A 26,241-nucleotide genomic window follows, 5' to 3' on the forward strand; every position below is an offset into this window, starting at 1 on the left:
AGTAAACATCTGCTATCTGAGCAGCTAACCGATCGCTGCAGCTGTACATAGTCTATCGGTAAATAGCCCACCCATTTGTACCTACCTCATCCCCATACTGTTTTTATTTATTTACTTTTCTGCTCTTTTGCACACCAATATCTCTACCTGTACATGACCATCTATCGCCTACCTCCTCATGCCTTTTGCACACATTGTATATAGACTCTCTTTGTTTTCTACTGTGTTATTGACTTGTTAATTGTTTACTCCATGTGTAACTCTGTGTTGTCTGTTCACACTGCTATGCTTTATCTTGGCCAGGAAGCAGTTGCAAATGAGAACTTGTTCTCAACTAGCATACCTGGTTAAATAAAGGTGTTCTCAACTAGCCTACCTGGTTAAATAAAGGTGTTCTCAACTGGCCTACCTGGTTAAATAAAGGTGTTCTCAACTAGCCTACCTGGTTAAATAAAGGTGTTCTCAACTAGCCTACCTGGTTAAATAAAGGTGTTCTCAACTAGCCTACCTGGTTAAATAAAGGTGTTCTCAACTAGCCTACCTGGTTAAATAAAGGTGTTCTCAACTAGCCTACCTGGTTAAATAAAGGTGTTCTCAACTAGCCTACCTGGTTAAATAAAGGTGTTCTCAACTAGCCTACCTGGTTAAATAAAGGTGTTCTCAACTAGCCTACCTGGTTAAATAAAGGTGTTCTCAACTAGCCTACCTGGTTAAATAAAGGTGTTCTCAACTAGCCTACCTGGTTAAATAAAGGTGTTCTCAACTAGCCTACCTGGTTAAATAAAGGTGTTCTCAACTAGCCTACCTGGTTAAATAAAGGTGTTCTCAACTAGCCTACCTGGTTAAATAAAGGTGTTCTCAACTAGCCTACCCGGTTAAATAAAGGTGTTCTCAACTAGCCTACCTGGTTAAATAAAGGTGTTCTCAACTAGCCTACCTGGTTAAATAAAGGTGTTCTCAACTAGTCTACCTGGTTAAATAAAGGTGTTCTCAACTAGCCTACCTGGTTAAATAAAGGTGTTCTCAACTAGCCTACCTGGTTAAATAAAGGTGTTCTCAACTAGCCTACCTGGTTAAATAAAGGTGTTCTCAACTAGCCTACCTGGTTAAATAAAGGTGTTCTCAACTAGCCTACCTGGTTAAATAAAGGTGTTCTCAACTAGCCTACCTGGTTAAATAAAGGTGTTCTCAACTAGCCTACCCGGTTAAATAAAGGTGTTCTCAACTAGCCTACCTGGTGAAATAAAGGTGTTCTCAACTAGCCTCCCTGGTTAAATAAAGGTGTTCTCAACTAGCCTCCCTGGTTAAATAAAGGTGTTCTCAACTAGCCTACCTGGTTAAATAAAGGTGTTCTCAACTAGCCTACCTGGTTAAATAAAGGTGAAATAAAAAATAAAAAAAACATGTTTTATGTCTGTTCGGATCACCACTTTATTTGAATGTGAAATGTCAGAATATAAGAGTAGAGAGAATGATTTATTTCAGCTTGTATTTCTTTCTTCACATTCCCAGTGGGTCAGAAGTTTACAGACACTCAATTAGTATTTGGTAGCATTGCCTTTAAATTGTTTAACTTCGGTCAAACGTTTTGGGTAGCCTTCCACAAGCTTCCCACAATAGGTTGGGTGAATTTTGGCCCATTCCTCCTGACAGAGCTGGTGTAACTGAGTCAGGTTTGTAGGCCTCCTTGCTCGCACATGCTTTTTCAGTTTTGCCAACACATTTTCTATGGGATTGAGGTCAGGCCTTTGTGATGGCCACTCCAACACCTTGACTTTGTTGTCCATTTTGTCACAACTTTGGAAGTATGCTTTGGGTCATTATCCATTTGGAAGACGCATTTGCGACCAAGCTTTAACTTCGTGACTGATGTCTTGAGATGTTGCTTCAATATATCCACATCATTTTCCTCCCTCATGATGCCATCTATTTTGAGAAGTGCACCAGTCCCTCTTGCAGCAAAGCACCCCCACAACATGATGCTGCCACCCCTGTGCTTCACAGTGGGATGGTGTTCTTCAGCTTGCAAGTCTCCCCCTTTTCCGCCAAACATAACGATGGTGATTATGGCCAAACAGTTATATTTCTGTTTCATCAGACCTGAGGACATTTCTCCATAAAGTACAATCTTTGTCCCCATGTGCAGTTGCAAACCATAGTCTGGCTTTTTTATGGCGGTTTTGGAGCAGTGGCTTCTTCCTTGCTAAGTGGCCTTTCAGGTTATGTCGATATAGGACTAATTTTACTGTGGATATAGATACTTTTGTACCTGTTTCCTCCAGCATCTTCACATGGTCCTTTGCTGTTGTTCTGGGATTGATTTGCACTTTTCGCACCAAAGTACATTCATCTCTAGGAGACAGAACGGGTCTCCTTCCTGAGCGGTATGACGGCTGAGTGGTCCCATGGTGTTTATACTTGCGTACTATTGTTTGTACAGATGAACGTGGTACCTTCAGGTGTTTGGAAATTGCTCCCAAGGATGAACCAGACTTGTGGAGGTCTACAATGTTTTTTCTGAGGTCTTGGCTGATTTCTTTGATGTCAAGCAAAGAGGCACTGAGTTTGAAGGGCGGCCTTTAAATACATCCACAGGTACACCACCAATTTACTCAAATGATGTCAATTAGCCAATCAGAAGCTTCTAAAGCCATGTCTGCCTTTTCTGTCATTTTCCAAGCTGTTTAAAGGCACAGTAGTCAACTTAGTGTATGTAAACGTCTGACCCACTGGAATTGTGATACAGTGAAATAATCTGTCTGTAAACAATTGTTGGAAAAATTGTGTCATGCACAAAGTAGATGTCCTAACCAACTTGCCAAAACTATAGTTTGTTAACAAGACATTTGTGGAGTGGTTGAAAAACTAGTTTTAATGACTCCAACCTAAGTGTATGTGTGTGCCTCCAATCAAGTTGATTTGTGAATTTTCTTAAGAGATTGTTTTAGATGAAGAAATTTGAATTTAACACTGAGCATCAACCAACATGCCTACAGTAGACTATAATGTTTTGTCTCATGGATGCTAATAAAATACACAGACGACCTTGTTCATTAGTGTGATGATTTTATTGGTTTGTGATGATTAAAGTTAAAACCAAGCAGCTGCAGGGATCATCTCAACAGACAGTAAAGATTCTATTTTGGAATGATTGGACAGCAGAACACCCAGAGGAACAGAATGAGAGTACAGTTCTAGAGAACACCAGCTAGAGTTCTACATTCTAGGAAAATTCCAGCCACCAGCCAGTAGTGTGCAGGATCCAGACAAGACATCATGCCATGGATTTAATACCTCCTGGTGAATAACTTTAACAAGACATGTACCTCTAATGCATCCATACTATTACTATCTCTCTTTTATCTGGTGGAAATGGGTTTCTGAGTCCTACTCAAACCAAGCATGAGACTGAGACCAGGATTAAATCCCAGCGCTTTGTCAGCTATGTGCCATTTTAAAGGTCATTTCTGATTGAACTGACTGAACTGAACATTCATTGTGTGTGTGACTGTTTGAGGTTGTGGACAGGTGTCTTTTATACTGATAACAAGTTCAAACAGGTGCCATTAATACAGGTAACGAGTGGAGGACAGAGGAGCCTTTTAAAGAAGAAGTTACAGGTCTGTGAGAGCCAGAAATCGTGCTTGTTTCTAGGTGACCAAATACTTATTTTCCACCATCATTTGCAAATAAATAAATTAAAAATCCTACAATGTGATTTTCTGGATTTTTTCCCCTAATTTTGTCTGTCATAGTTGAAGTGTACCGAATATGAAAATTACAGGCCTCTCCTCTTTTTAATTGGGAGAACTTGCACAATTGGTGACTGACTAAATACTTTTTTGCCCCACTGTATATGGTAGGGTTCTCCAGGGTAGGGTGGGGGGCTCTAGGGTAGGGTGCGGTGCTCTAGGGTAGGGTAGGGTGCTCTAGGGTAGGGTAGGATGCTCTAGGGTAGGGCAGGGGGCTCTAGGGTAGGGCAGGGGGGTCTAGGGTAGGGAAGGGGGCTCTAGGGTAGGGCAAGGGGCTCTAGGGTAGGGTAGGGTGCTCTAGGGTAGGGAAGGGTGCTCTAGGGTAGGGTGCTCTAGGGTAGGGCAGGGTGCTCTAGGGTATGGTGGGAGGCTCTAGGGCAGGGTGCTCCTGCATTCGGTCACGTTGTTGTACTCTTCAGAGAGTTGTGTTGCTAAGGGTGTTGCTACGGGGCTCCAGCCTCAGTTTGATTGGTCGTTTTGGCATCAGCAAACCCTGGTTGTCAATCTCCAAAGGGATCTATAGAGAATAACAGACCATGTTAAAACAGGTGGTGATCATGTTAAAACAGGTGGTGACCATGTTAAAACAGGTGGTGACCATGTTAAAACAGGTGGTGACCATGTAAAACAGGTCCATGTTAAAACAGGTGGTGACCATGTCAGAACAGGTCCATGTTAAAACAGGTCCATGTTAAAACAGGTCCATGTTAAAACAGGTGGTGACCATGTTAAAACAGGTCCATGTTAAAACAGGTGGTGTCCATGGTAAAAAAAAAGGTGTTGACCATGTTAAAACAGGTGGTGTCCATGGTAAAAAAAAAAGGTGTTGACCATGTTAAAACAGGTGGTGTCCATGTTAAAACAGGTGGTGACCATGTTAAAACAGGTGGTGTCCATGTTAAAACAGGTCCTTGTTAAAACAGACACTGACCATGTTAAAACAGGTGGTGACCATGTTAAAACAGGTGGTGACCATGTTAAAACAGGTGGTGACCATGTTAAAACAGGTGGTGACCATGTTAAAACAGGTGGTGTCCATGTTAAAACAGGTCCTTGTTAAAACAGGTGGTGACCATGTTAAAACAGGTGGTGACCATGTTAAAACAGGTGGTGACCATGTTAAAACAGGTGGTGACCATGTTGAACAGGAGGTGACCATGTTGAACAGGAGGTGACCATGTTGAACAGGAGGTGACCATATTGAACAGGAGGTGACCATGCTGAACAGGAGGTGACCATGTTGAACAGGAGGTGACCATGTTGAACAAGAGGTGACCATGTTAAAACAGGTGGTGACCATGTTAACAGGTCCATGTTAAAACAGGTCCATGTTAAAACAGGTGCTGACCATGTTGAACAGGTGCTGACCATGTTTAAACAGGTGCTGACCATGTTTAAACAGGTGCTGACCATGTTTAAACAGGTGCTGACCATGCTGAAACAGATACTGATGTTTGATGATGTCATATTCTGTCTGCTCAGGTGAGCGTCTCACCTCGGTCTCGTCGCAGACGGAGAAAGTGAAACTCTGGAGGATCTCGACCATGGCCAGTTTGATCATGATCAGGGCGAAGCGCATCCCGATACAGTTCCTGGGCCCCGCCCCAAATGGCATGTACGTGTTCGGATCAATAGACTCCTTGTTCTCCTTACTGAACCTGGACAGGGGGAGGGCAGACACATTACACATAGTATTGTAGTTGATTTGTGGTTGTGGTTCAGAAACATTAAACATTGTATTGTAGTTGATTTGTGGTTGTGGTTCAGACACATTACACATTGTGTGGTAGTTGATTTGTGGTTGTGCTGTGGTTATGTTAAGGTTGTGTTATGGTTGTATTGTGGTTATATTAAGGTTGTGTTGTGGTTGGATTGTGGTTACGGTGCGGTCAGTACCTCTCTGGTTTGAACTCCTCAGGGTCAGACCAGATCTCTGGGTCACGGTGGAGGGTCCACGTGGGAACCAGGACAACGCAGTCTTTGGGGATGACGATGCCGTTAATCTCCACCGTCTTCTTGGCGACCCTCTCCAGTCGCGGGGCGATGGGGTACAGTCTCAGAGACTCGTTCAACACACAGTCCAAATAGTCCATCTGCATCAGAGCTTCGTACTGGATTGGAGCCTGCACCGTGGTTACATACACATCAGTACCTCACCCCATCTGACACCGCTGTTACACACACATCAGTAGCTCATCACATCTGACACCGGGGTTACATACAAATCAGAACCTCACTACATCAGTTGGGGAACACAGTATCTATCTCCTCCTGCAGTTTGGTCATGGTGTGGGGGTTACCTTGTTGGGGAACACAGTATCTATCTCCTCCTGCAGTTTGGTCATGGTGTGGGGGTTACCTTGTTGGGGAACACAGTATCTACCTCCTCCTGCAGTTTGGTCATGGTGTGGGGGTTACCTTGTTGGGGAACACAGTATCTATCTCCCCCTGCAGTTTGGTCATGACATGGGGATTGGTTGCCAGGTTATAGGCCAGGAAACTCATAGTAGTGCTGCTGGTCTCGTAGCCACCGAAGATGAAGATAACGGCCTGAGACAAGATCTCATGATCAGTCAGTCCTGTTGAGGGAGAGAGGGAGAGGAAAGGAGAGAGAGAGAGAGAGAGAGAGAGAGAATATGTTTGTAACAGGCTTCTGTTTGAAACAGTAATTTACAGGTGTTTGTTTGTAACAGGTGTGTTTGTAACAGTAGTTTACAGGTGTGTGTTTGTAACAGTAATTTACAGGTGTTTGTTTGTAACAGGTGTGTTTGTAACAGTAGTTTACAGGTGTGTGTTTGTAACAGGTGTGTTTGTAACAGTAGTTTACAGGTGTGTGTTTGTAACAGTAATTTACAGGTGTTTGTTTGTAACAGGTGTGTTTGTAACAGTAGTTTCCAGGTGTGTGTTGGTAACAGGTGTGTTTGTAACAGTAGTTTACAGGTGTGTGTTTGTAACAGCAGTTTACAGGTGTGTGTTTGTCACAGTAGTTTACAGGTGTGTGTTTGTAACAGTAGTTTCCAGGTGTGTGTTTGTAACAGGTGTGTTTGTAACAGTAAATCAAATCAAATCAAATCAAATTTATTTGTCACATACACATGGTTAGCAGATGTTAATGCGAGTGTAGCGAAATGCTTGTGCTTCTAGTTCCGACAATGCAGTAATAACGAACAAGTAATCTAACTAACAATTCCCCAAAAAACTACTGTCTTATACACAGTGTAAGGGGATAAAGAATATGTACATAAGGATATATGAATGAGTGATGGTACAGAGCAGCATAGGCAAGATACAGTAGATGATATCGAGTACAGTATATACATATGAGATGAGTATGTAAACCAAGTGGCATAGTTAAAGTGGCTAGTGATACATGTATTACATAAGGATGCAGTCGATGATATAGAGTACAGTATCTACGTATGCATATGAGATGAATAATGTAGGGTAAGTAACATTATATAAGGTAGCATTGTTTAAAGTGGCTAGTGATATATTTACATCATTTCCCATCAATTCCCATGATTAAAGTGGCTGGAGTAGAGTCAGTGGCATTGACAGTGTGTTGGCAGTAGCCACTCAATGTTAGTGGTGGCTGTTTAACAGTCTGATGGCCTTGAGATAGAAGCTGTTTTTCAGTCTCTCGGTCCCAGCTTTGATGCACCTGTACTGACCTCGCCTTCTGGATGACAGCGGGGTGAACAGGCAGTGGCTCGGGTGGTTGATGTCCTTGATGATCTTTATGGCCTTCCTGTAGCATCGGGTGGTGCAGGTGTCCTGGAGGGCAGGTAGTTTGCCCCCACAACACATGCGTTGTGCAGACCTCACTACCCTCTGGAGAGCCTTACGGTTGAGGGCGGTGCAGTTGCCATACCAGGCGGTGATACAGCCCGCCAGGATGCTCTCGATTGTGCATCTGTAGAAGTTTGTGAGTGCTTTTGGTGACAAGCCGAATTTCTTCAGCCTCCTGAGGTTGAAGAGGCGCTGCTGCGCCTTCTTCACGATGCTGTCTGTGTGAGTGGACCAATTCAGTTTGTCTGTGATGTGTATGCCGAGGAACTTAAAACTTGCTACCCTCTCCACTACTGTTCCATCGATGTGGATGGGGGGGTGTTCCCTCTGCTGTTTCCTGAAGTCCACAATCATCTCCTTAGTTTTGTTGACGTTGAGTGTGAGGTTATTTTCCTGACACCACACTCCGAGGGCCCTCACCTCCTCCCTGTAGGCCGTCTCGTCGTTGTTGGTAATCAAGCCTACCACTGTTGTGTCGTCCGCAAACTTGATGATTGAGTTGGAGGCGTGCGTGGCCACGCAGTCGTGGGTGAACAGGGAGTACAGGAGAGGGCTCAGAACGCACCCTTGTGGGGCCCCAGTGTTGAGGATCAGCGGGGAGGAGATGTTGTTGCCTACCCTCACCACCTGGGGGCGGCCCGTCAGGAAGTCCAGTACCCAGTTGCACAGGGCGGGGTCGAGACCCAGGGTCTCGAGCTTGATGACGAGCTTGGAGGGTACTATGGTGTTGAATGCCGAGCTGTAGTCGATGAACAGCATTCTCACATAGGTATTCCTCTTGTCCAGATGGGTTAGGGCAGTGTGGTTGAGATTGCATCGTCTGTGGACCTATTTGGGCGGTAAGCAAATTGGAGTGGGTCAAGGGTGTCAGGTAGGGTGGAGGTGATATGGTCCTTGACTAGTCTCTCAAAGCACTTCATGATGACGGATGTGAGTGCTACGGGGCGGTAGTCGTTTAGCTCAGTTACCTTAGCTTTCTTGGGAACAGGAACAATGGTGGCCCTCTTGAAGCATGTGGGAACAGCAGACTGGTATAGGGATTGGTTGAATATGTCCGTAAACACACCGGCCAGCTGGTCTGCGCATGCTCTGAGGGCACGGCTGGGGATGCCGTCTGGGCCTGCAGCCTTGCGAGGGTTAACACGTTTAAATGTCTTACTCACTTCGGCTGCAGTGAAGGAGAGACCGCATGTTTTCGTTGCAGGCCGTGTCAGTGGCACTGTATTGTCCTCAAAGCGGGCAAAAAAGTTGTTTAGTCTGCCTGGGAGCAAGACATCCTGGTCCGTGACTGGGCTGGGTTTCTTCCTGTAGTCCGTGATTGACTGTAGACCCTGCCACATGCCTCTTGTGTCTGAGCCGTTGAATTGAGATTCTACTTTGTCTCTGTACTGGCGCTTAGCTTGTTTGATAGCCTTGCGGAGGGAATAGCTGCACTGTTTGTATTCAGTCATGTTACCAGACACCTTGCCCTGATTAAAAGCAGTGGTTCGCGCCTTCAGTTCCACACGAATGCTGCCATCAATCCACGGTTTCTGGTTGGGGAATGTTTTAATCGTTGCTATGGGAACGACATCTTCAACGCACGTTCTAATGAACTCGCACACCGAATCAGCGTATTCGTCAATGTTGTTGGCTGACGCAATACGAAACATCTCCCAGTCCACGTGATGGAAGCAGTCTTGGAGTGTGGAGTCAGCTTGGTCGGACCAGCGTTGGACAGACCTCAGCGTGGGAGCTTCTTGTTTTAGTTTCTGTCTGTAGGCAGGGATCAACAAAATGGAGTCGTGGTCAGCTTTTCCGAAAGGGGGGCGGGGCAGGGCCTTATATGCGTCGCGGAAGTTAGAGTAACAATGATCCAGGGTCTTTCCACCCCTGGTTGCGCAATCGATATGCTGATAAAATTTAGGGAGTCTTGTTTTCAGATTAGCCTTGTTAAAATCCCCAGCTACAATGAATGCAGCCTCCGGATAAATCGTTTCCAGTTTGCAGAGAGTTAAATAAAGTTCGTTCAGAGCCATCGATGTGTCTGCTTGGGGGGGGATATATACGGCTGTGATTATAATCGAAGAGAATTCTCTTGGTAGATAATGCGGTCTACATTTGATTGTGAGGAATTCTAAATCAGGTGAACAGAAGGATTTGAGTTCCTGTATGTTTCTTTCATCACACCATGTCACGTTGGCCATAAGGCATACGCCCCCGCCCCTCTTCTTACCAGAAAGATGTTCGTTTCTGTCCGCGCGATGCGTGGAGAAACCCGCTGGCTGCACCGCTTCGGATTGCGTCTCTCCAGTGAGCCACGTTTCCGTGAAACAGAGAACGTTACAGTCTCTGATGTCCCTCTGGAATGCTACCCTTGCTCGGATTTCATCAACCTTGTTGTCAAGAGACTGGACATTGGCAAGAAGAATGCTAGGGAGTGGTGCACGATGTGCCCGTCTCCGGAGTCTGACCAGAAGACCGCTTCGTTTCCCTCTTTTTCTGAGTCGTTTTTTTGGGTCGCTGCATGGGAACCATCCCGTGGCGCTGGTTGTAAGGCAGAACACAGGATCCGCATCGCGAAAAACATATTCTTGGTCGTACTGGTGGTGAGTTGACGCTGATCTTATATTCAGTAGTTCTTCTCGGCTGTATGTGATGAAACCTAAGATGACCTGGGGTACTAGTGTAAGAAATAACACGTAAAAAAACAAAAAACTGCATAGTTTCCTAGGTAGTTTACAGGTGTGTGTTTGTAACAGCAGTTTACAGGTGTGTGTTTGGAACAATAGTTAACAGGTGTTTGTTCGGCAGGTACCTTTAGTCTGTTCCCCTCCTGTCTTCGTGTCGTTGCCTTTCTGAGAGTCGATCATCATTTGTAAGAAATCCACCCGACTCTACGAGCAGAATGAAATTAGGTCAAATATGTCCAATCACAGCCAACACAAACAGATTCTACTGGATCTGGTTCAATCACAACCAACACAATCAGATTCTAATGGATCTGGTCCAATCACAACCAAGACAATCAGATTCTAATGGATCTGGTCCAATCACAACCAACACAATCAGATTCTAATGGATCTGGTCCAATCACAACCAAGACAATCAGATTCTAATGGATCTGGTCCAATCACAACCAAGACAATCAGATTCTAATGGATCTGGTCCAATCACAACCAACACAATCAGATTCTAATGGATCTGGTCCAATCACAACCAACACAATCAGATTCTAATGGATCTGGTCCAATCACAACCAAGACCAAAGTTATATAATAAGTAAATACAATATAATAAATAAATACAGAATGTTCCAATACAAATACAAATATACAGATGAAAATATCAACATAATCAAATATAAATATAAAACATGTTTACAGTTGAGTTCCCAGCGTCACGTCCAGATTTGATCTTAGCCAGCGAGGCATAAAAGAAGTCCAACACCGCAGTCGGGAAGAAAGAAAACTTCATCTTCTCCAAGATAGGACCAGTGAAGGGAAAAAACACTGGAGAAGGAGAGGAGGGAAGGAGGAGGAGGACGGGAGAGGAGAGGACAGGAGAGGAGAGGATGGGAGAGGAAAGTTTTATAAAAAGGTACACATACATACGATTATAAAGAACAACTTTGTGTCTGTGTGTCCAATCACAAACAAGACCATCAGATTCTAATGGATCTGGTCCAATCACAACCAAGACAATCAGATTCTAATGGATCTGGTCTGCTGCATATGATTAAAAAGTTCAACTTTGTGTCCGTGTGTCTGTGTGTGTGGTCTCACAGATTAGGAGGAACAGTGGGTTGAACAGGTTAAACTTGAACATCTTCTTGACGTTGGAGACGAAGGGGTCTGAAGGGTTGTTCAGAGAGTCAATGTCCACACTGAAAGCTGTGCTGGTGACCACGTCCATACTGTAGGGCCCAAAGAACCTGCAACACAATCACAACTACTGACCACCAACCACACAACTATTGACCACACAACTACCGACCACACAACTACCGACCACAAAACTACCGACCACACAACTACTGACCACAACTAATGGCAATACAACTGCTGACCACACAACTGCAACAAATCAAATGTGTTTGTCAAACAACTTGCCAGCTGCAACAGAGCCTGGACTCAAACCAGGATTTCTAGTGGCACAGCTAGCACTGCGAAGGATCTCTAGTGGCACTGCAATGCTTTAGATCATTGCGCCACTCGGGAGGCTCCAGGTGACTGGAGTCTTTGACAATTTTTGGGGCCTTCCTCACCACCGAGTACACACTGTTGAAGTCAGAAGTTGACGTACACAACTATTTATTTCAGCTTTATTTCATTCATCACATTCACAGTGGGTCAGAAGTTTACATACACTAAATTAGCATTTGGTAGCATTGCCTTTAAATTGTTTAACTTGGGTCAAACAAGTTAAACAAGCTTCCCACAATAAGTAGGGTGAATGTTGGCCCATTCCTCCTGACAGAGCTGGTGTAACTGAGTCAGGTTTGTAGGCCTCCTTGCTCGCACACGCTTTTTCAGTTCTGCCCACACATTTTGGATGGCAGGGTAGCCTAGTGGTTAGAGTGTTGGACTAGTAACCGCAAGGTTGCAAGGTCAAACCCCTGAGCTGACAAGGTACAAATCTGTTGTTCTGCCCCTGAACAGGCAGTTAACCCACTGTTCCTAGGCTGTCATGGAAATTAAGAATTTGTTCTTAACTGACTTGCCTAGTTAAATAAAGGTTAAATATGGTTGTGGCTTTGTCATGGCCACTCGTGTACCTTGACTTTGTTGTCCTTAAGCCATTTTGCCACAACTTTGGAAGTATGCTTGGGGTCAATGTCCGTTTGGAAGACCCATTTGCGACCAAGCTTTAACTTCCTGACTGATGTCTTGAGATGTTGCTTCAATATATTCACATAATTTTCGTGCCTCATGATGCCATCTATTTTGTGAAGTACACCAGTCCCTCCTGCAGCAAAGCACCCCCACAACATGATACTGCCACCCCCCGTGCTTCACGGTTGGGATGGTGTTCTTCGGCTTGCAAGCCTCCCCCTTTTTCCTAACCGACTTGCCAAAACTATAGTTTGTTAACAAGAAATTTGTGGACTGGTTGAAAAACGAGTTTTAATGACTCCTACCTAAGTGTATGTAAACTTCCGATGTCAACTGTAGGTCCTGGATGGCAGGAAGCTTGGCCCCAGTGATGTACTGGTCTGTACACACTACCCTCAGTAGTGCCTTATGGTCAGATACCGAGAAGTTACCATACAAGGTGGTGATGCAACCAGTCAGGATGCTCTCGAAGGTGCGGTTGTAGAACTTTTTTGAGGATCTGGGGACCAATGGCATATCTTTTCAGTCTCCTTAGGGGGAAAAGGCATCGTCGTGCCCTCTTCACGACTGTCTTGGTGTGTTTGGACCATGTTAGTTTGTTGGTGATGTGGACACCAAGGAACTTGAAACTCTCAACCCACTTCACTACAGCCCCATCGATGTGAATGGGAACGTGTTCGGTCCTCCTTTTCCTGTAGTCCACGATCAGCTACTTTGTCTTGCTCACATTGAGGGAGAGGTTGTTGTCTTGGCACCACACTGCCAGGTCTCTGACTTCCTCCCTATAGGCTGTCTCATCGTTGTCGGTGATCAGGCCTACCACTGTTTTCTCATCAGCATTCTTAATGATGGTGTTGGTGTTGTGCTTGGCCAAGCAGTCGTGGGTGAACAGGGAGTACAGGATGGGTCTAAGCACAAACCCATGCGGGGCCCCCGTGTTGAGGATCAGCGTGGCAGATGTGTTGTTACCTACCCTTACCACCTGGGGCGGCCGGGTCAGGAAGTCCAGGATCCAGTTGCAGAGGGAGGTGTTTAGTCCCAGGGTTCTTAGCTTAGTGATGAGCTTTGTGGGCACTATGGTGTTGAACGCTGAGCTGTAGTCAATGAACAGCATTATCACGCATGTATTCCTTTTGTCCAGGTGGGAAAGGGCAGTGTGGAGTGCAATCGAGATTGCATCATCTGTGGATCAGTTGGGGTGGTATGTGAATTGGAGTGGGTGTAGTGTTTCCGAGATGATGGTGTTGATGTGAGCCACGACCAGCCTTTCAAAGCACTTCATGGTTACCAACGTGAGTGCTATGGATCTGTTGGTGCGGTATGCTAGTCTTGTAGGCAGGTTACGTTCATTTTCATGGGCACAGGGACTATGGCTGTCTGCTTGAAACATGTAGGCATTACAGACTCGGACAGGGAGAGGTTGAAAATGTCAGTGAAGACACTTGCCAGTTGGTCAGCACATGCTCTGATTACACATCCTGGTAATCCGTCCTGCCCTGCGGTTTGCACATGTGACATGCTGGTAGATATTAATTTAAGTTAAAGTCCCACTGTGTGTAACACCTTCTCTTATTGGTTCACTGTGTGTAACACCTTCTCTTATTGGTTCACTGTGTGTAACACCTTCTCTTATTGGTTCACTGTGTGTAACACCTTCTCTTATTGGTTCACTGTGTGTAACACCTTCTCTTATTGGTTCACTGTGTGTAACACCTTCTCTTATTGGTTCACTGTGTGTAACACCTTCTCTTATTGGTTCACTGTGTGTAACACCTTCTCTTATTGGTTCACTGTGTGTAACACCTTCTCTTATTGGTTCACTGTGTGTAACACCTTCTCTTATTGGTTCACTGTGTGTAACACCTTCTCTTATTGGTTCACTGTGTGTAACACCTTCTCTTATTGGTTCACTGTGTGTTGTGTAACACCTTCTCTTATTGGTTCACTGTGTGTAAACACCTTCTCTTATTGGTTCACTGTGTGTACACACCTTCTCTTATGGGTTCAGTGTGTGTAACACCTTCTCTTATTGGTTCAACTGTGTGTAACACCTTCTCTTATGGTTCACTGTGTGTAAACACCTTCTCTTATTGGTTCACTGTGTGTAAACACCTTCTCTTATTGGTTCACTGTGTGGTAACACCTTCTCTTATTGGTTCACTGTGTGTACACCTTCTCTTATTGGTTCACTGTGTGTAACACACTTCTCTTATTGTTCCACTTGTGTGTAACACCTCTCTTATTGTTCACTGGTGGTAACACCTTCTCTTATTGGTTCACTGTGTGTAACACCTTCTCTTATTGGTTCACTGTTGTAACACCTTCTCTTATTGGTTCACTGTGTGTAACACCTTCTCTTATTGGTTCACTGTGTGTAACACCTTCTCTTATTGGTTCACTGTGTTGTAACACCTTCTCTTATTGGTTCACTGTGTGAACACCTTCTCTTATTGGTTCACTGTGGTAACACCTTCTCTTATTGGTTCACTGTGTGTAACACCTTCTCTTATTGGTTCACTGTGCTGTAACACCTTCTCTTATTGGTTCACTGTGTGTAACACCTTCTCTTATTGGTTCACTGTGTGTAACACCTTCTCTTATTGGTTCACTGTGTGTAACACCTTCTCTTATTGGTTCACTGTGTGTAACACCTTCTTTATTGGTTCACTGTGTGTAACACCTTCTCTTATTGGTTCACTGTGTGTAACACCTTCTCTTATTGGTTCACTGTGTGTAACACCTTCTCTTATTGGTTCACTGTGTGTAACTAACACCTTCTCTTATTGGTTCACTGTGTGTAACACCTTCTCTTATGGTTCACTGTGTGTAACACCTTCTCTTATTGGTTCACTGTGTGTAACACCTTCTCTTATTGGTTTCACTGTGTGTAACACCTTCTCTTATTGGTTCACTGTGTGTAACACCTTCTCTTATTGGTTCACTGGTGTAACACCTTCTCTTATTGGTTCACGGTGTGTAACACCTTCTCTTATTGGTTCACTGTGTGTAACCCTTCCTCCTTATTGGTTCACACGGTGTTGTAACACCTTCTCTTATTGGTCTACGGGTGTAATGTAACACCTGCTCTTATTGGTTCACACGGTGTGTAACACCTTCTCTTATTGTGTTCACGGTGTGTAACCACCTTCTCCATTATTGGGTTTCACGTGTGTGTAAACACCTTCTCTATTGGTTCACGGTGTGTAACACCTTCTCTTATTGGTTCACGGTGTGTTTGTAACACCTTCTCTTATTGGTCACGGTGTGTCACACCCTTCTCTTATGGGTTCATCTGTGTGTAACACCTTCATCTTATTGGGTCACTGTGTGTAACACCCTTCTACTTATTGGTTCACTGGTTCACTGTGTGTAAACACCTTCTCCTTATTGGTATCACTGTGTGTAAACACCTTTCTCTTGATGGGTTCACTGTGTGTAACACCTTCTCTTATTGGTTCACTAGTGTGTAACACCTTCTCTTATTGGTTCACTGTGTGTAACACCTTCTCTTATTGGTTCACTGTGTGTAACACCTTCTCTTATTGGTTCACTGTGTGTAACACCTTCTCTTATTGGTTCACTGTGTGTAACACCTTCTCTTATTGGTTCACTGTGTGTAACACCTTCTCTTATTGGTTCACTGTGTGTAACACCTTCTCTTATTGGTTCACTGTGTGTAACACCTTCTCTTATTGGTTCACTGTGTGTAACACCTTCTCTTATTGGTTCACTGTGTGTAACACCTTCTCTTATTGGTTCACTGTGTGTAACACCTTCTCTTATTGGTTCACTGTGTGTAACACCTTCTCTTATTGGTTCACTGTGTGTAACACCTTCTCCTATTGGTTCACTGTGTGTAACACCTTCTCTTATTGGTTCACTGTGTGTAACACCTTCTCTTATTGGTTCACTGTGTGTAACACCTTCTCTTATTGGCTCATGGCCTTATATTTTTACATTTTTATTTGACCTTTAATTAACTATTATTATATTAGCAAGTCAGGTAAGATTACAATGACGGCTACTGTCCCTTATACAGCTCGTTGAGTGTGGTCGGGTGCATCGGGTTGTAAATAGACTGCTACGATACTATTGATGAAATCTTGGTAGATAGTGTGGTTTACAGCTTATCATGAGGTGCTCTACCTCAGGCCAAGAGTGTGCAAAGCTGTTATGAAGGCAATGGGTGGCTGTGTGTGTGTGTGTGTGTGTGTGTGTGTGTGTGTGTGTGTGTGTGTGTGTGTGTGTGTGTGTGTGTGTGTGTGTGTGTGTGTGTGTGTGTGTGTGTGTGTGTGTGTGTGTGTGTGTGTGTGTGTGTATTATAATCGAGACTCAGAGTTGTAAGGTGAAAAGCCAGAGGTTAGGAATCAGGACTCACTCCCTTCACTTCGATGGTCGGGTCTTTATCTGCTGTTTCTTCATTCCGTTCATCAGGTTAGCAGAGTGCTGCTTCATGATACAAAACATCTATAGGAGAGAGAGAGCAGGTAGAGAGGAGAGGTAGAGTGACACATCAGTAGGAGCCAGTAGAGAGGTAGAGAGAGAGAGGTAGAGGAGACCATCAGTAGAGAGCAGTAGAGAGGTAGAGAGAGAGGTAGAGGACATCAGTAGAGAGCATGTAGAGAGGTTAGAGAGAGAGAGGTAGAGAGACATCAGTAGAGAGCAGTAGCAGAGGTAGAGAGAGAGGTGCAGAAGACATCAGTAGAGAGGTAGAGAGAGAGAGGTAGAGAGACAATCAGTAGAGCGCAGTAGCAGGAGGTTAGAGAGTAGAGGTAGAGAGGACATCAGTATGAGAGTCAGGAGAGAGGTAGAGAGAGAGAGGTTAGAGAGACATCAGTAGAGAGCAGTAGAGAGGTAGAGAGAGAGGTAGGAGAGACATCAGTAGAGAGGTAGAGAGAGAGAGGTAGAGAGACATCAGTAGAGAGCAGTAGAGAGGTAGAGAGAGAGGTAGAGAGACATCAGTAGAGAGCAGTAGAGAGCAGTAGAGAGGTAGAGAGAGAGGTAGAGAGACATCAGTAGAGAGCAGTAGAGAGGTAGAGAGAGAGGTAGAGAGACATCAGTAGAGAGCAGTAGAGAGGTAGAGAGAGAGAGGTAGAGAGACATCAGTAGAGAGCAGTAGAGAGGTAGAGAGAGAGAGGTAGAGAGACATCAGTAGAGAGGTAGAGAGAGAGGTAGAGAGAGAGGTAGAGAGACATCAGTAGAGAGGTAGAGAGAGAGTAGAGAGAGAGGTAGAGAGAGAGGTAGAGAGACATCAGTAGAGAGCAGTAGAGAGGTAGAGAGAGAGGTAGAGAGAGAGGTAGAGAGAGAGGTAGAGAGAGCAGTAGAGAGGTAGAGAGAGAGGTAGAGAGACATCAGTAGAGAGCAGTAGAGAGGTAGAGAGAGAGGTAGAGAGAGAGGTAGAGAGAGCAGTAGAGAGGTAGAGAGAGAGGTAGAGAGACATCAGTAGAGAGAGCAGTAGAGAGGTAGAGAGAGAGGTAGAGAGAGAGTAGAGAGAGAGGTAGAGAGAGAGGTAGAGAGAGAGAGGTAGAGAGACATCAGTAGAGAGCAGTAGAGAGGTAGAGAGAGAGGTAGAGAGAGAGGTAGAGAGAGAGGTAGAGAGACATCAGTAGAGAGCAGTAGAGAGGTAGAGAGAGAGAGGTAGAGAGAGAGAGGTAGAGAGACATCAGTAGAGAGCAGTAGAGAGGTAGAGAGAGAGGTAGAGAGAGAGGGAGAGAGAGAGGTAGAGAGAGAGGTAGAGAGAGAGGTAGAGAGAGAGAGGTAGAGAGACATCAGTAGAGAGGTAGAGAGAGAGGTAGAGAGAGAGAGGTAGAGAGAGAGGTAGAGAGAGAGTAGAGAGAGAGAGGTAGAGAGACATCAGTAGAGAGGTAGAGAGAGAGGTAGAGAGAGAGGTAGAGAGGTAGAGAGAGAGGTAGAGAGAGAGGTAGAGAGAGAGGTAGAGAGAGAGAGGTAGAGAGGTAGAGAGAGAGAGGTAGAGAGAGAGAGGTAGAGAGAGAGGTAGAGAGAGAGTAGAGAGAGAGAGGTAGAGAGGTAGAGAGAGAGAGGTAGAGAGAGAGAGGTAGAGAGAGAGGTAGAGAGAGAGAGGTAGAGAGACATCAGTAGAGAGCAGTAGAGAGGTAGAGAGAGAGGTAGAGAGACATCAGTAGAGAGCAGTAGAGAGGTAGAGAGAGAGGTAGAGAGACATCAGTAGAGAGCAGTAGAGAGGTAGAGAGAGAGAGGTAGAGAGACATCAGTAGAGAGCAGTAGAGAGGTAGAGAGAGAGAGGTAGAGAGACATCAGTAGAGAGGTAGAGAGAGAGTAGAGAGAGAGTAGAGAGATATCAGTAGAGAGGTAGAGAGAGAGGTAGAGAGAGAGGTAGAGAGAGAGGTAGAGAGACATCAGTAGAGAGCAGTAGAGAGGTAGAGAGAGAGGTAGAGAGAGAGGTAGAGAGAGAGGTAGAGAGAGCAGTAGAGAGGTAGAGAGAGAGGTAGAGAGACATCAGTAGAGAGCAGTAGAGAGGTAGAGAGAGAGGTAGAGAGAGAGGTAGAGAGAGAGGTAGAGAGAGAGGTAGAGAGAGAGAGGTAGAGAGACATCAGTAGAGAGCAGTAGAGAGGTAGAGAGAGAGGTAGAGAGAGAGGTAGAGAGAGAGGTAGAGAGAGAGGTAGAGAGAGAGAGGTAGAGAGACATCAGTAGAGAGGTAGAGAGAGAGGTAGAGAGAGAGAGGTAGAGAGAGAGGTAGAGAGAGAGGTAGAGAGAGAGAGGTAGAGAGAGAGGTAGAGAGAGAGAGGTAGAGAGACATCAGTAGAGAGGTAGAGAGAGAGGTAGAGAGAGAGGTAGAGAGGTAGAGAGAGAGGTAGAGAGGTAGAGAGAGAGGTAGAGAGAGAGGTAGAGAGAGAGAGGTAGAGAGGTAGAGAGAGAGAGGTAGAGAGAGAGAGGTAGAGAGAGAGGTAGAGAGAGAGGTAGAGAGAGAGAGGTAGAGAGGTAGAGAGAGAGAGGTAGAGAGAGAGAGTAGAGAGAGAGGTAGAGAGAGAGAGGTAGAGAGACATCAGTAGAGAGCAGTAGAGAGGTAGAGAGAGAGGTAGAGAGACATCAGTAGAGAGGTAGAGAGAGAGGTAGAGAGAGAGGTAGAGAGACATCAGTAGAGAGCAGTAGAGAGGTAGAGAGAGAGAGGTAGAGAGACATCAGTAGAGAGCAGTAGAGAGGTAGAGAGAGAGAGAGGTAGAGAGACATCAGTAGAGAGGTAGAGAGAGAGGTAGAGAGAGAGGTAGAGAGACATCAGTAGAGAGGTAGAGAGAGAGGTAGAGAGAGAGGTAGAGAGAGAGGTAGAGAGACATCAGTAGAGAGCAGTAGAGCGGTAGAGAGAGAGGTAGAGAGAGAGGTAGAGAGAGCAGTAGAGAGGTAGAGAGAGAGGTAGAGAGACATCAGTAGAGAGCAGTAGAGAGGTAGAGAGAGAGGTAGAGAGAGAGGTAGAGAGAGAGGTAGAGAGAGAGCAGTAGAGAGGTAGAGAGAGAGGTAGAGAGACATCAGTAGAGAGCAAGAGAGGGTAGAGAGAGAGTAGAGAGAGAGGTAGAGAGAGAGGTAGAGGAGAGAGGTAGAGAGAGAGGTAGAGAGAGAGAGGAGAGAGACATCAGTAGAGAGCAGTAGAGAGGTAGAGAGAGAGGTAGAGAGAGAGGTAGAGAGAGAGGTAGAGAGAGAGGTAGAGAGAGAGGTAGAGAGAGAGAGGTAGAGAGACATCAGTAGAGAGGTAGAGAGAGAGAGAGAGAGAGGTAGAGAGAGAGTAAGAGAGAGGTAGAGAGAGAGAGAGGTAGAGAGACATCAGTAGAGAGGTAGAGAGAGAGGTAGAGAGAGAGAGGTAGAGAGAGAGGTAGAGAGAGAGGTAGAGAGAGAGGTAGAGAGAGAGAGGTAGAGAGACATCAGTAGAGAGTAGAGAGAGAGGTAGAGAGAGAGGTAGAGAGGTAGAGAGAGAGGTAGAGAGGTAGAGAGAGAGTAAGAGAGAGAGGTAGAGAGAGAGAGGAGAGGTAGAGAGAGAGGTAGAGAGAGAGGTAGAGAGAGATAGAGAGAGAGGTAGAGAGAGAGAGGAGTAGAGAGAGAGGTAGAGAGGTAGAGAGAGAGGTAGAGAGAGAGAGGTAGAGAGAGAGGTAGAGAGAGAGGTAGAGAGGTAGAGAGAGAGAGGTAGAGAGAGAGAGGTAGAGAGAGAGGTAGAGAGAGAGAGGTAGAGAGAGAGTAGAGAGAGAGAGGTAGAGAGAGAGGTAGAGAGAGAGAGAGAAGAGAGAGAGGTAGAGAGAGAGGTAGAGAGAGAGAGGTAGAGAGGTAGAGAGAGAGAGGTAGAGAGAGAGGTAGAGAGAGAGGTAGAGAGAGAGTAGAGAGAGAGAGGTAAGGAGAGATCAGTAGAGAGGTAGAGAGAGGTAGAGAGAGAAGGGTAGAGAGGAGAGGTAGAGAGAGAGGGGTAGAGAGAGAGGTAGGAGAGAGGTAGAGAGAGAGAGTAGAGAGACATCAGTAGAGAGGTAGAGAGAGAGGTAGAGAGAGAGGTAGAGAGGTAGAGAGAGAGGTAGAGAGGTAGAGAGAGAGGTAGAGAGAGAGTAGAGAGAGAGAGGTAGAGAGAGAGGTAGAGAGAGAGGTAGAGAGAGAGTAGAGAGAGAGTAGAGAGAGAGATAGAGAGAGAGGTAGAGAGAGAGAGAGAGGTAGAGAGAGAGAGGTAGAGAGGTAGAGAGAGAGAGAGGGAGAGAGAGAGGGTAGAGAGAGAGTAGAGAGAGAGGTAGAGAGGTAGAGAGAGAGAGGTAGAGAGAGAGAGGTAGAGAGAGAGGTAGAGAGAGAGAGGTAGAGAGAGAGAGGTAGAGAGAGAGGTAGAGAGAGAGAGGTAGAGAGAGAGGTAGAGAGAGAGAGGTAGAGAGAGAGGTAGAGAGAGAGAGGTAGAGAGAGAGGTAGAGAGAGGTAGAGAGAGGAGAGTAGAGAGTAGAGAGAGAGAGGTAGAGAGAGAGAGGTAGAAGAGAGAGTAGAGAGGTAGAGAGAGAGAGTAGAGAGAGAGGTAGAGAGAGAGAGGTAGAGAGAGAGGTAGAGAGAGAGAGGTAGAGAGACATCAGTAGAGAGGTAGAGAGAGAGAGAGGAGAGAGGTAGAGAGAGAGAGGTAGAGAGAGAGGTAGAGAGAGAGGTAGAGAGAGAGGTAGAGAGAGAGAGGTAGAGAGACATCAGTAGAGAGGTAGAGAGAGAGGTAGAGAGAGAGAGGAGAGGTAGAGAGAGAGTAGAGAGAGAGGTAGAGAGAGAGATAGAGAGAGAGGTAGAGAGAGAGAGGTAGAGAGAGAGAGGTAGAGAGGTAGAAGAGAGAGAGAGAGGTAGAGAGAGAGAGGTAGAGAGAGAAGTAGAGAGAGGTAGAGAGAGAGAGGTAGAGAGTAGAGAGAGAGAGTAGAGAGAGAGGTAGAGAGAGAGAGGTAAGAGAGAGGTAAGAGAGAGTAGAGAGAGAGGTAGAGAGGTAGAGAGAGAGAGAGGTAGAAGAGAGTAGAGAGAGAGTAGAGAGTAGAGAGAGAGAGGTAGAGAGAGAGAGGTAGAGAGAGAGGTAGAGAGGTAGAGAGAGAGAGGTAGAGAGCAGTATAGAGGTAGAGAGGTAGAGAGAGAGGTAGAGAGGTAGAGAGGGTAGAGAGAGAGAGGTAGAGAGCAGTAGAGAGGTAGAGAGGTAGAGAGAGAGTTAGAGAGGTAGAGAGAGAGAGGTAGAGAGAGAGAGAGGGAGAGAGGTAGAGAGTAGAGAGAGAGGGAGAGAGGTAGAGAGAGAGAGGGAGAGAGAAGGTAGGAGAGAGAGAGAGAGGTAGAGAGGTAGAGAGGTAGAGAGAGAGAGAGGTAGAGAGGTAGAGAGAGAGAGGTAGAGAGAGAGAGAGAGGTAGAGAGGAGAGAGGTAGAGAGAGAGAGAGGTAGAGAGGTAGGAGAGAGAAGAGAGAGAGGTAGAGAGAGAGAGAGGTAGAGAGGTAGAGAGAGAGAGTTAGAGAGAGAGGTAGAGAGGTTGAGAGAGGTAGAGAGGTAGAGAGAGAGAGAGGTAGAGAGGTAGAGAGAGGAGGTAGAGAGGTAGAGAGAGAGAGGTAGAGAGCAGTAGAGAGGTAGAGAGGTAGAGAGAGAGGTAGAGAGGTAGAGAGAGAGAGGTAGAGAGCAGTAGAGAGGTAGAGAGGTAGAGAGAGAGGTAGAGAGGTAGAGAGGTAGAGAGAGAGAGGTAGAGAGAGAGAGGTAGAGAGGTAGAGAGAGAAGAGAGAGGTAGAGAGGTAGAGAGAAGAGGATAGAGAAGAGAGAAGAGTAGAGAGGTAGAGAGTAGAGAGAGAGAAGAGTAGAGAGGTAGAGAGAAGAGGTAGAGAGAGAGAGAGGAGAGAGGTAGAGAGAGAGAGAGGTAGAGAGAGGTAGAGAGAAGAGAGAGGAGAGAGGTAGAGAGAAGAGTAGTTAGAGATGAGAGTAGAGAGAGGTAGAGAGAGAGAGAGGTAGAGAGAGAGAGGTAGAGAGAAAGAGAGGTAGAGAGGTAGAGAGAGAGGTAGAGGTAGAGAGAGAGAGGTAGAGAGAGAGAGGGGTAGAGGTAGAGAGAGAGAGGTAGAGAGAGAGGTAGAGAGAGAGAGGTAGAGAGAGAGAGAGGTAGAGAGGTAGAGAGAGAGGTAGAGAGAGAGGTAGAGGTAGAGAGAGAGAGGTAGAGAGAGAGGTAGAGAGAGAGGTAGAGAGAGAGGTAGAGAGGTAGAGAGAGGTAGAGAGAGAGGTAGAGAGAGAGGTAGAGAGGTAGAGGTAGAGAGAGAGGTAGAGAGGTAGAGAGGTAGAGAGGTAGAGAGAGAGAGAGGTAGAGGTAGAGAGAGATGGAAAGATATAATTAAAAGAGGTAGAGAGAGAGAGGTAGAGAGACATCAGTAGAGAGGTAGAGAGAGAGGTAGAGAGAGAGGTAGAGAGGTAGAGAGAGAGGTAGAGAGGTAGAGAGAGAGGTAGAGAGAGCAGTAGAGAGGTAGAGAGAGAGGTAGAGAGACATCAGTAGAGAGCAGTAGAGAGGTAGAGAGAGAGTAGAGAGAGAGAGGTAGAGAGAGCAGTAGAGAGGTAGAGAGAGAGGTAGAGAGACATCAGTAGAGAGGAGAGTAGAGAGGTAGAGAGAGAGGTAGAGAGAGAGGTAGAGAGAGAGGTAGAGAGAGAGAGGTAGAGAGAGAGAGTAGAGAGACATCAGTAGAGAGGCAGTAGAGAGGGTAGAGAGAGAGAGAGAGAGAGAGAGGTAGAGAGAAGGTAGAGAGACATCAGTAAGAGAGAGTAGAGAGGTAGAGAGAGAGAGGTAAGAGAGAGAGGTAGAGAGACATCAGTAGAGAGCAGTAGAGAGGTAGAGAGAGAGGTAGAGAGAGAGAGGGAGAGAGAGAGGTAGAGAGAGAGGTAGAGAGAGAGGTAGAGAGAGAGAGTAGAGAGACATCAGTAGAGAGGTAGAGAGAGAGGTAGAGGAGAGAGGAAGTAGGAGAGAGAGGTAGAGAAGAGAGGTAGAGAGAGAGAGGTAGAGACATCAGTAGAGAGGTAGAGGAGAGTAGAGAGAGAGGTAGAGAGAGAGGTAGAGGAGGTAGAGAGAGAGGTAGAGAGAGAGGTAGGAGAGAGAGTAGAGAGAGAGAGGAGAGAGAGAGGTAGAGAGAGAGAGGTAGAGAGAGAGAGGTAGAGAGAAGGTAGAGAAGAGGTAGAGAGAGAGAGGTAGAGAGTAGAGGAGAGAGAGGTAGAGAGAGAGAGGTAGAGAGAGAGGTAGAGAGAGAGAGTAGAGAGACATCAGTAGAGAGATAGAGAGTAGAGAGAGAGTAGAGAGACATCAGTAGAGAGCAGTAGAGAGGTAGAGAGAGAGGTAGAGAGACATCAGTAGAGAGCAGTAGAGAGGTAGAGAGAGAGAGGTAGAGAGACATCAGTAAGGCAGTAGAGAGGTAGAGAGAGAGAGAGGTAGAGAGACATCAGTAGAGAGGTAGAGAGAGAGGTAGAGAGAGAGGTAGAGAGACATCAGTAGAGAGGTAGAGAGAGAGGTAGAGAGAGAGGTAGAGAGAGAGGTAGAGACATCAGTAGAGAGCAGTAGAGAGGGTAGAGAGAGAGGTAGAGAGAGAGGTAGAGAGAGCAGTAGAGAGGTAGAGAGAGAGTAGAGAGACATCAGTAGAGAGCAGAGAGAGAGGTAGAGAGAGAGGTAGAGAGAAGGTAGAGAGAGAGGTAGAGAGAGAGGGTAGAGAGAGAGAGGTAGAGAGACATCAGTAGAGAGAGCAGTAGAAGGTAGAGAGAGAGGTAGAGAGAGAGGTAGAGAGAGAGGTAGAGAGAGAGGTAGAGGAGAGAGAGTAGAGGAACATCAGTAGAGAGTAGAGAGAGAGGTAGAGAGAGAGAGGTAGAGAGAGAGGTAGAGAGAGAGGGAGAGAGAGAGAGGTAGAGAGAGAGTAGAGAGAGAGAGGTAGAGAGACATCAGTAGAGAGGTAGAGAGAGAGGTAGAGAGAGAGGTAGAGAGGTAGAGAGAGAGGATAGAAGAGGTAGAGAGAGAGGTAGAGAGAGAGGTAGAGAGAGAAGGTAGAGAGAGGTAGAGAGAAAGAGGTAGAGAGAGAGGGTAGAGAGAGAGGTAGAGAGAGAGAGAGAGAGAGAGGTAGAGAGGTAGAGAGAGAGAGGTAGAGAGAGGAGAGTAGAGAGAGAGGTAGAGAGAGGAGAGAGAGAGAGACATCAGTAGAGAGCAGTAGAGAGGTAGAGAGAGAGGTAGAGAGACAATCAGTAGAGAGGTAGAGAGGTAGAGAGAGAGGTAGAGAGACATCAGTAGAGGAGTAGAGAGGTAGAGAGAGAGAGGTAGAGAGAGATCAGTAGAGAGCAGTAGAGAAGTAGAGAGAGAGAGGTAGAGGAGAGAGAGTAGAGAGAGGTAGAGAGAGAGGGTAGAGAGAGAGGTAGAAGAGATCAGTAGAGAGGTAGAGAGAGAGGTAGAGAGAGAGGTAGAGAGAGAGGTAGAAGAGAGATCAGTAGAGAGCAGTAGAGTTAGAGAGGAGAGGTAGAGAGAGAGGTAGAGAGAGAGGTAGAGAGAGAGAGTAGAGAGGTAGAGAGAGAGGGTAGAGAGACATCAGTAGAGAGCAGTAGAGAGGTAGAGAGAGAGGTAGAGAGAGAGTAGAGAGAGAGGTAGAGAGAGAGTAGAGAGGTAGAGAGAGTAGAAGAGATCAGTAGAGAGAGAGAGAGAGTAGAGAGAGAGGTAGAGAGAGAGGTAGAGAGAGAGGTAGAGAGAGAGGTAGAGAGAGAGGTAGAGAGAGAGAGGTAGAGAACATCAGTAGAGAGCAGTAGAAGTAGAGAGAGAGAGGTAGAGAGAGAGGTAGAGAGAGAGGTAGAGAGAGAGAGGCTAGAGAAGAGAGTAGAGAGAGATCAGAGAGAGGTAGAGGAGAGAGAGAGAGAGTAGAGAGAGAGGTAGAGAGAGAGGTAGAGAGAGAGAGGTAGAGAGAGATCAGTAGAGAGGTAGGAGAGAGAGGTAGAGAGAGAGAGAGAGAAGGTAGAGAGAGAGTAGAGAGAAGGTAGAGAGAGAGGTAGAGAGAGAGAGGTAGAGAGAGATCAGTAGAGAGTAGAGAGAGAGGTAGAGAGAGAGTAGAGAGGTAGAGAGAGAGGTAGAGAGGTAGAGAGAGAGGTAGAGAGAGAGGTAGAGAGAGAGAGGAGAGGTAGAGAGAGAGGTAGAGAGAGAGGTAGAGAGAGAGATAGAGAGAGAGGTAGAGAGAGAGAGGTAGAGAGAGAGAGGTAGAGAGGTAGAGAGAGAGAGTAGAGAGAGAGAGAGGTAGAGAGAGAGGTAGAGAGAGAGGTAGAGAGGTAGAGAGAGAGAGGTAGAGAGAGAGAGGTAGAGAGAGAGGTAGAGAGAGAGAGTAGAGAGAGAGGTAGAGAGAGAGAGGTAGAGAGAGAGGTAGAGAGAGAGAGGTAGAGAAGAGGTAGAGAGAGAGTAGAGAGAGAGATAGAGA

At 45.9% G+C, this 26,241-nt stretch overlaps 1 pseudogene; it reads right to left on the reverse strand.

The window, feature by feature from the left end:
• Positions 1-3,049: 3,049 nt before the first annotated feature.
• The window catches only part of LOC109886731 (cytochrome P450 3A27-like), a 32,859-nt pseudogene continuing 9,667 nt past the window's right edge, over positions 3,050-26,241 (reverse strand).

Source organism: Oncorhynchus kisutch, unplaced genomic scaffold, assembly GCF_002021735.2.
Source record: "Oncorhynchus kisutch isolate 150728-3 unplaced genomic scaffold, Okis_V2 Okis01b-Okis20b_hom, whole genome shotgun sequence".
NCBI classification, from domain to species: Eukaryota; Metazoa; Chordata; class Actinopteri; order Salmoniformes; family Salmonidae; genus Oncorhynchus; species Oncorhynchus kisutch.